Source organism: Capra hircus, unplaced genomic scaffold (assembly GCF_001704415.2).
Source record: "Capra hircus breed San Clemente unplaced genomic scaffold, ASM170441v1, whole genome shotgun sequence".
Lineage (NCBI taxonomy): Eukaryota > Metazoa > Chordata > Mammalia > Artiodactyla > Bovidae > Capra > Capra hircus.
In genome coordinates, this window is record NW_017213749.1 from 4591 (window position 1) to 15324 (window position 10734).

The 10734-nt window shown below is 41.6% G+C and overlaps 1 pseudogene; it reads left to right on the top strand.

The window, feature by feature from the left end:
- Positions 1-1980: 1980 nt before the first annotated feature.
- On the top strand, positions 1981-10635 carry LOC108635329 (annotated as a pseudogene).
- Positions 10636-10734: the final 99 nt, after the last annotated feature.

Below are 10734 nucleotides of genomic sequence, written 5' to 3' on the forward strand. Positions count from 1 at the left end.
CCGCTGGGGGAGTTACTGTTGGGCTTGTAATCTCTTGGTTTTAATTATTTATTTATTTTTCCTTCCTGTTATGTTGCCCCCTGTGCTTCCAAGGCTCGCCACAGACTCAGCAGGGAGAGTGTTTCCTGGTGTTTGGAAACCTCTCTTCTTAAAATTCCCTTCCCAGGACAGGCTTCCCTTCCCAGGAGGGAGCTCCCTCCCCACCTCCTTTGTCTCTCTTTTCCTCTTTTATATTTTTTCCTACCTGTTTTCGAAGACAATGGTCTGCTTTTCTGGTTGCCTGATGTCCTCTGCCAGCATTCAGAAGTTGTTTTGTGGAGTTTGCTCAGCGTTGAAAAGTTCTTTTGAGGAATTTGTGAGGGAGAAAGTGGTCTTCCCGTCCTATTTCCTCCGCCATCTTAGGACCTCCCCTCTGTTTGTTTTTTTCCTATAGATTATATGAAACTATACGAAAGAAAGGCTTCTATTTCAATATTTCAGATGTAAAATAAATACTGGGCTGTATTTAATTTCAGTCTTAATAAAATGCTCTCCATTTGTGGTGGGTCTAGGGAGGAAGAAATGGCAGCCACTCCAGTGTTCTTGCCTGAGGAATCCCGTGGACAGAAGAGCCTGGTGGGCTGCTGTCCATGGGGTCGCACAGAGTCGTACACGACTGAAGCGACTTAGCATGCATAGATGCATATTGGAAAAGGCACTGGCAGCCCACTCCAGTCTCTTGCGTGGAGAATCCCAGGAACAGAGGAGCCTGGGGGGCTGCCGTCTATGGGATCACACAGAGTCGGACACGACTGAAGTGACTTAGCAGCAGCAGCAGCAGCAGTGGTACAGAATTCACCTGCCAGTGTAGAAGATGCAAGAGACACAGGTTCAACCCCTGGGCCAGGAAGATCCCCTGGAGTTGGAAATGGCAACGCACTCCGGTATTCTTGCCCAGAAAAATTCCATGGACAGAGGAGCCTGGTGGGCTATAGTCCACAGGGTTGCAAAGAGCCAGACATGACGGAGCACACATACAATGATTTGTTGAGTGCATGAATGAGCACACACAAATCAGCTGGCAGCTGGTAAGGCAACAGAGAAGGGCGGGGAGTGGGCTACAGTCCAGGGGGTTGCAAAGAGTCAGACACAACTGTGCTCACACAGAAGACAAATCTCCATTTGTGAATTCCAATACTGCTTAAAAACGAGGACCTTTAGTCTCATCTTGTATGTCTTCGAAATGGACTGTCATGAATAATATATTGAGTTGCCAAAAAGTTTGTGTTTTTCCCTAAGATCTTACAATATACTACCAACTGCAAACCCAATGTATTCCAAATGATTAGTGAGTCTCTTCTCTGATTTTAAATTAACATCATGACATTGGTTCTGATCTGCCTGTAAATATGCAAATTATTCTCCTGACTGAATTACTGTTGCTAGTATTGCTAAAGGGGAGGAGGCAATGGCAACCCACTCCAGTACTCTTGCTTGGAAAATCCCATGGATGGAGGAGCCTGGTGGGCTGCTGTCTGTGGGGTCACACAGAGTCGGACACGACAAAGTGGCTTAGCAGCAGCAGTATTGCTTAAGCATCCAGCAAGGGTAAAAGCTGGGAGTCTCAAATGCACAGTCCTTTGTAACTAGATATTCAAAGCATCAGGTGTGATAACTCAGCCATATCTTCTACTAGCATGAGAATAACAGGGCTTGGTTTTGCAGAAGCCAAGATTTTGAAATTTCTCTTTAACAATATAAGAGAATAAAACAATTAGAACTGCCCTTACTTTTGTGAGCTTTTTAACAATACCTTTTTTTAACAGGCATATGCTTCCTGATAGATGAAGATGATGAACTAGCGGGCTGAGTGAGTAACACTCATGCACAAAGACATAGACATTTCTATAAAAACCCTGCGAACTGTGGATTCAGTCATCTATTGCACGTTCAGTGACAGTCAGTTATTCCAGGTCTTCCCTTTGTGATCAGAAGAAGAAAACTAAGTAGAAGATCATGGCAAGTCCTGACTGGGGATATGATGGTGAAAACGGTGAGCATTCTTCTGCTCATGTAGCTTAAATAACGGCTTGTTCCCTTTTCCAGGAAAAGAGATATTGAGCACGTAAAATAACGGTAAAGTCATAGGTTAATGGTTTGAAGTGCCTTTGACTTATACCAGCTTTGCATGCATTCTCAACAGTTGTCCTTTGGGCCATGCTTGTCCACAGAATGTATTCTGCCTCTTTTCTCCTCTCTCCCTCTCAGCCTCTCTCCCTCCCTATGTACAGAGAGGTCTATTGCTAACAGCAAAATATGTATAGTCTGATCCCATAGACTATGAGTATATTAACTCTGTTGACAAAGACTCTGTTTTACAGTGTAGCATAGGAAAGGGGCATTCTCAAACCTTGGATTTCCATTAAGCTAACCAGAATACCATTTCAGATACCTGAATAAATCCTAATCTAGGAAAATTATATTCCTAAAACCTGGAGTCAAGCATTAGATCAGTTTTGGTTTAATCACGTTTTCCTGGTAGGTCCTGAACACTGGTGCAAGCTGCATCCCATTGCAAATGGAAATAACTAGTCTCCTATCGACATTAAAACCAGTGAAACCAAGCGTGATCCCTCTCTGAAACCTCTCAGTATCTCCTACAATCCAGCCACAGCCAAAGAAATCGTCAACGTGGGACATTCCTTCCATGTAAACTTTGAGGACAGTGATAATAGATCAGGTGAGCCAAACGACCCTCCTGATTTCTGTCTTTGACTTGCTGGGAAATTTAAACAGTACGGCTTGCAGAACACGGACACCCATGTTCAGTGTTTTGCGCACATGTGTAGCATTGACGCCATCTACTGAGGTGTCTTGAAGTCTTAAAACATTTCCAAGTGTTAAGGATGATTCTGGGGACTCCCAGCTCGCTCTTTTTTCAGCCCTTCTCCTTCTCAGTGACTCTATTTCATCTCTTCTGGCTTCCAATGTCTTTATGCTAACTTTACACCCTCTGAATGAACAGTCCTTTTTCACAAAATTCTGTGAACCATCATGAATATAAAAACTGAAAAGGCAAATATTTTCTAATTGAGATGAGGTTGGAGGAGCGCATTAGGGAAGAAATACACATGAAGAGTATATTTATTTTTTGTGGCCAGGAAAATGGCTCCATACCAAGGAAGAGTTTCAGTTCAGTTGAGTTCAGTCACTCAGTCGTGTCCGACTCTTTGCAGCTTCATGAATCGCAGCATGCCAGGCCTCCCTGTCCATCACCAGCTTGTGAAGTGCTTGGGTACCAGTAAAAAAAAAAAAAAAATACTGGTCTTGGGTGTATCTTGCATGGAATCATTCTGTGCATAAGTATTTTTGTCTACCTTCCCCTCTTCCTATTAGATCATAGTAACTGAATTATCTTCATCTGCCAGAATCTAGCACACTTCCTCGTTCACAGGAAAATTCTCAAAACTGTTACTGAATAATTTACTAAATAGCAGTTTCATAAATTAGCTCTACTGTCAAAAGGCAAAATTAGTCATAGCACTTTCCTACAAGGTTCAGAGCCTAAATTTCAGACATCTTGGGGCTAGATGTTAATATTGGATTAGGTCTGGTACTGTGTGTGTTTTAATCATAAGGTTGGATAGGCTCTCTAAAGCAAAATGACCCTTCAGTATGAGAATTTTAAAATTGACCCTACCCTCCTACTGGAACTTTTTTCGTCCCTGGCTTGGAATTCTCAGCAAAGCTGTCAGAATACCCTCTTGTATCTTGATCAGTTACAAGATATGTGCAGAGTGATTTGTTACTGAAAATAAATTGCTAGATGTCTTAATGCATGCTGTCCATTACTGTCTGTTGAAAGAATGAATGAACTTATAAACTAAAGCAGGTTCAAGGAAAGACCTCTCATCCTATAATTCACTCATCTTCCAATATGTTTTCCTGAAAACAGGAAAAGATAAAATTATAGCCCATGTGCTGGGAACCGTATCAGTCACCCACGATCTTAAGGTGCGGCACACATCTGAGCCCATCATTGTGGGCATGGGGAAAAGACCAACAGGATGGGAACTTTGGACTACGGTTTATTTTCATTACTACTTGACCCAATTTAATGCTAATTTGGATTCAATGCAAAGACAAGCTGGAGCTCAAGACTGTGGCACTAACAGCACTTTGCTTTCCTCCTAGTGCTGAAAGGCGGTCCTCTACCTGAGAGCTACAGGCTGCGTCAGTTCCATTTTCACTGGGGCAGCACCGATGACTGTGGCTCTGAGCACTTAGTGGATGGAGCCACATTTTCTGCAGAGGTAATGCAGCTGAACGAGTGAGAGCAGCTACGCCGAGAGTCCTCCCAGAAGTAGCCCCCTCATAACACGGGGGTGTGTGTTAGTCGCTCAGTCATGTCCAGCGCTTTGTGACCCCAGGGACTGTAGCCTGCCTGGCTCCTCTGTCCATGGGATTCTCCAGGCAAGACTACTGGAGTGGGCAGCCTATCCCTTCTCTAAGGGATCTTCCCCACTCAGGGATCAAACCAGGGTCCCTTGCATTGCAGGCAGATTCTTTACCTGTCTGAACCACCAGGGAAGCCCTCCTTATCACTTAAGACACAATTTCAACGGCTCCAAGGAATGAGCATTTTGCGGTCTGTAAAGAATTCCTAGGCTCCATTAAACCTAAACAGTGACACATTGTGTTTGGCAATGGAGGACAATTTTTCACGTGAGGGAGGCAGGTGAATTTGCAGTCAAACTCCTGAGCCTCCAATGTGCTTTCATTTCAGAATGTCTCAGAAACTGCTGCCTGACATCAGGCTAACCTCAAGGGGAGTTGCTGCTCTCCTTTTAAAGCTCTGAGCCCCAGGGGGAACACACCATCATTCTCTTCCCATTTAAAGGTTCAAGGGTGCACACACCCGCAGCAGAGGTATAGCCAGGCTGAGGCACTCCATTAAGATTCTACTAAGAGGGCCAGTTTAACCTCAGGAGTCATCACAACGAGTAACCTCCTCTAGACGAGGGTTTGGGGCTTCCTGGCAGTAGGCCACTACCCTCTGGCCACTTGACTTGCCTCCACATGGAAGTTTGTGATTTAATTCAAGATATTCTGCCCGTATATCCACGATAAAATCAAGAAAATGTGCATCAAACTCTCAACAGGGGTATGGAGACTGAAACCAAAAAACTTTTGTTCTTTGTATGCATGACTGTTCAATAAGTTTGTACTGATGCAGACGGGTTGGCTTTTTTGTTTTACTCTTGTAGAATGAATCTGTAATACACGTTTTGCAACATGCTTTTTTTTTTTTTTTCATTTACTAATGATCATGAGCATTGTTCCAAGTCAGTAGGAATTCCTAAAGTTGTACGGTAATTCCATTTATGCATATGTTAGAATTTATTAACTAAGTCCTACATAGGAACAATTGCAATGCCTTTCCCATTTTATTCTGTTGTGTTTTTTTCTCTTTACAAAAAACAACGGGTAATAACTATATTTGTACAAATATCTTACACTGGTGAAAGCAATTGTGTAGGGCAGATTTTTGTAAGAGGGATTGTTAGGAACACAGTATGTGTAGTATTCATTTTGATAGAAGACTTGGGAATAGCATACAAATAAAACTTACTTTATGTTACACTAGAAAGCCAGGCTAGGAACTTTCAATGGTGCAGAAATCTATTAAATGTTTTGTTTTTTCCTATTTATTTTTCATAAAATTGAAAGTGGACTGAAATCAAATGGGCTGAAAATCTAAATTAGTAATAGTATTATGTCTGGGGGAGGATATTTGGCTGTACCTAAGAAATCCGGCAGTTGGTGATGGACAGGGAGGCCTGGTGTGCTGTGGTTCATGGGGTAGCAAACAGTCGGAGACGACTGAGTGACTGAACTGAAGAAATCTGAATCAATGAACGTCTTATCTAATTGAGAAAAGTGGGTTAATCCAGGTTGGAGGTGACAGGCTCTCAGTCACTAAGTTCGGCTTATGAGAGAGCGTAGGAGGGAGGGTGGAAGGGAGACCATGGGAGTGGTGGGGAGAAAGAGCGGAGACAGAGAGGAGACCTATTGGTGGCGGGGAGCGGACGACTTTGGTATACAGTCATTGAACCGACCCGGGATCACTTGACATTAGGTGGTCAGAAAAAGACTTTTTCAGGAGTAGCATTTGATTTCAGCCATAATTCGAGTCAAATCCTGCCATTTTGACTTGCCATCCCAGAGGAAAATCAGCAGTTATGCCAAGCCTTAGAGCTGTGGACTAAGTGCAAGGCTAACATCTATGCGCTGCGCGGAAGGATGGATGCCAGTAAGTGGAGAAAAGTGAGAAAGGAATAAGGGCTGCAGCGTTCGGTTGAGCAGTTAGAGGGAAGGTGACGCCTTTTGCTAAAGCGGGAAGATGAAACGCGTCTGGAAGAGAGAAAGTCAAGAGTGCCACTTTGGCCGTGTTAAGTTTGAGATGCATGTCAGGCATCCATGTGGAGATGTCAGGAAAGAATCAGGAAGACGTGCACACGGCCTTGGATATACAGGTCTAGAGTTCACAGAGAACTTAGGCAAGGGCTGTTGGTTTGAAAGGTGTCTGGATCCGCTCAGGAGAACCTGCCCTTGGCCAAGACTCCACACATCTCAGGAGCCCCTTCTCACAAAGTTACCAGGTACCTCAAGTTAGAAAATTATTGCAGTTTTTGTCTCCAAACTAGTTAGCCGGAAATACTTCATATTCTCACACCAAACAGAGAGGTGTCTGTTTTTTCTGTTTTGTTTTGTTTTAAGAAGTAATATTGAATAGTTATGATATTGTGGGAAAAAGAAGTTCTACTTACTGGTTCCAGGATTTGCAACGTGCCCACTCTCTTCAACTCTATTTTCTTAAGAAAACCTTTCTTAAGAGTGCAAACATAGCCCTTCCCATGCCCTGGATAAAGGGTCGCACAAGTTTTACCTATCCAAGCCAAGATATAGCTGTATAGACCCACATGTTAAGGTCTAACTTGCTTTTCCCTTCACCGTGGTATGAATAACTGCTCCATCACCTTGTGCGTTTTAGCTTCATTTAGTTCACTGGAATTCTGCCAAGTACCCCAGCTTGCTGATGCCGCCTCACAGGCTGATGGTTTGGTGATTGTCGGCGTTTTGATGAAGGTGAGTCCTAGAGAGCCTCGGAGCTCTGCTACAATTATTCCCTTACCAATCAGACCACAAGCTAGGGTGAAATACAGCAGACGGGTGTTGGCGTCTCTCTGCTTTTGAAATGTCTCCTTCTACTAGTGAAAGCGCAGGTGAACAAGCTGGTCTCCCGTATATGTTTGCTTTGCTTGACTTTCCCCTCGTGAAGAGAGAAAGACATTTCAGGCAGAGATGAAATGGAAGGTGTTGATGGTGGGCTAATTGTTTTATTTTTCAGCTCATCTTTCACTTTTCGTCTAAACTTTCTACATCACAGAGTCAGGAGTTTATCAATTTAATATTCCATCAGGAAAAAAATATGAAGAGGACTTTTGTCCCATAAAGAAAGTTCACTTGATATTTAATATGGAAGATTCAAATCTCCTGTAGGAGAGTCCCTGAAAAGTCCTATAGGGAAGTTTACTCTTAAATGGAGTATATTTGGGTGACTAACTTTGGAATTATAGTAATTCTAGTTAATCTTTACTGAACACTTGTAACATACCATTCATTTGACTGATTAGAATTTTAATAGAACAGACCAAAGAGGCTTGCTTTTGTATTTTAGTTGTGCTAAATGCCTGTATTTTGACTTGTATATCTTTTCTTCAGTTACTGTGTTTAATTTTTTTTAATTAACTAACTAGGATTTTACTTGCTAACAATTGTTATCTCACACTTTATTTTTTTAATCTCCAGGTGGGTCAGGCCAACCCAAACCTTCAGGAAGTACTTGATGCCCTAAAAACAGTTAAAACTAAGGTAAATAGACTCATTAAGTTAGTTTAAATCAGAGAACAAGAATCTACAGAACCTCAGAAATCATTTAATTGCATATTTGATATGAGGAGTAGGAAGTCCTCAGCAAACCCATCAACCTGAAAATCAAGGTACTGCTTACACGGTCCTCGTTTCTGAGCTCTCTTATGCAGTGATTTATTTTGGTTCCATTTTTCATAGTTACCGCTGATCTATTTCAGCAAGATGAAGCCTGTAGAAGCATGGTTTTCATAGCTGTTTCATGCATCGTAACTATGGTGCCCACTGTCAGCTTAGAAAAAGATGGATTGTTCTGATATATTTAACCTTAACTCTACCGTTTTGATAATAAAGACTTACATCATATATCAGAGATTTGCCATTGTCATTCACACTTTGTAGAACTATCATACCTTTATATAAAATAAATCTAGTTCAGGTTGAGGCCAAAAAAATTAAACTTTTATAAAGTGAGAAAGTTTAAAGATAAATAAGCACTCAATTCAAGAATGTAAAAAATGATACATGAAAAGAAAGTAGAAGGAAATGATTAAGATGAAGTAAAACATTAATAAAATAAGAAAGAAAATGAATAAATGCAGGTCAAATGTTATCAATAAAGTGAAAAACTAATTCTTTGGGAAAAAAAAAAACAAAAAAGGACATTTTTGGCAAGGTTGATGATGGGGGGAAAAATATAAACACAACAAATGATTACAAATAAGGAAATGGGTCATAACCAAAGATGCGTTAGAAGTTTTAAGAGAGAAAAGCTCATACAGTTGACCCTAGAGCAACAAGGGTTTGAACGGCACAGGTCCAGTACCTGTGGATTATCCTTTGATAAATGCTTGCTCTAGCACCACAGAATTGTCCCTTAAATGAACCTGCTGATGCACACCCACGATTATGAGTGATGACCATAAACTTATGGGCGGATTTCTAACTGCTCAAGAGGTCAGCACCAATAACCCCTACATGAATGACCAATCAGTAAAGAAATAAGAAAGCCTTTGCTTATGCTTAGCCAAATGGAGGAAGGAAGAAGAGAGACCAGTCACAATCCTGGTGTAGTGTATTTTCTGTCATCTGTCACTTTCACTGTTTATATTCACAAACACGCTGTTGTCGCTGTTTAGTCACTAAGTGGTATCCAATTCTTTGTGACCCATGGATTGTAGCTGACCAGGCTCCTCCATCCATGGGATTCTTCAGGCAAGAATACTGGAGTGGGTTGCCATGTCCTTCTCCAGGGGATCTTCCCCACCCAGGGATCAAATCTTGTCTCCTGCATTAATGGGCAGCTGAGCCACCCACAAACATACCAGTCATGAAATACTATACAGTAGAAATATTGATCAAATTCTTTGCTAAGACCTATCTACCAAATAATATGTATGTCATATATGCAATGATGTAAATATTTTACATCAGGGCATGATACATCGCTTATAATTTTCTTTCAGAACAAGAAAGCTCCATTCACAAATTTCAACCCCTCTGTTCCTCCTGCCTTCATGCACGGATTACTGGGGCCTACTTTGGTTCACTAACTCACCCTCCTCTTCATGAGAGTGTCCACCTGGATCATCTTTAAAGAGACCATCAGTGTGAGCGCGGAACAGGTAGCGTATCAGAGGGGCATGCGGGGGAATCGGAAGTGCAAGGCAGGATATCAGTTCAATTCACACTGAGGGAAATTATTCTTGCCATTCAATTTTGGAGAGTCCCCTTTCAACTGAGAAAGATTTATTTAGTGACATCAGGTCTATTAATAGCCAAAAAGTAGAATGTACTTATAAGCACTTTTTTCTTTATGTAGAGATTCAGAATTCCCGCTCTTCTTTTCACCTTAATAAGGGAAAATCCACCCTCTTTTGGGAACTGTGACTCTTGAGTGGCATACCTTGATCGTTGATGTTGGTTTTTCATTTTTTTAAAGCTTAAGCTCTTCAATAGTCACTAAAATATCTCATTAATTATCATTTATAATTATAATTAAAACTGCCATTGATTGAGCAGCTCTTTTTCATCAGGTGCCTTGCATACATTTTGTCAGTCAAGTCTCACAGCAAACCTGCAGTGTGACCTGTTGGTATAAGAGCTAACACTTCTTTAGCATATACTACATGCCAAACGCCATTCTAAGAACCTTATCTCTGTTGAGCCATTTAGCCTTCACCAAAACACAGTGAAATAGTACCATATGGAAACTGAGGTTCCAAGCAAGGAAGTCTCTTACTCAAGTGTGAGAAAGCTGGAATGCTAATCCAGTCAGTCATTGATAACTGAAGCCAAATGCTTGTGCAAAGACATGTGCAAGAACTGTTGGCTTCCTCCCTTTCCATCAGTGAAACCATTGCAGTCTTCAACCTGATTTTCTACATAACAGTGCATCAATCATATTAGAAAAAAAAAAACAGTGTTCTGTGTGACATCAAGAGCTATTGCTTCTCTAAACATGTTATCCTTCCCCCAAGCTGGCGCAGTTCCGCAGTCTGCTAGCAAATGCTGAAGGCGATCAAGAAGTCTGCATCAAGCAGAACTACCGACCACCCCCAGCCTCTGAAGGGCAGGACAGTGAAAGCTTCATTCTGACGGGCCTAGAGGAAGCTCACCTTCCCTCAAGAAGCACAGCTCTGCTTCTGACATAATCCAACAAAACAAGCTTTAAGAAATATGTTTATTTCAATACTAGCAAGACAGCCTGCTTGCGAATTTACTCTGCAGAACGCAAAATCTTTTCTTCTTTATGTTGAACTCAAACAGTAATCTGTAAGTTCACTAAACTTGTGTCTTAAATTCAATCTGTTGCATTGACTT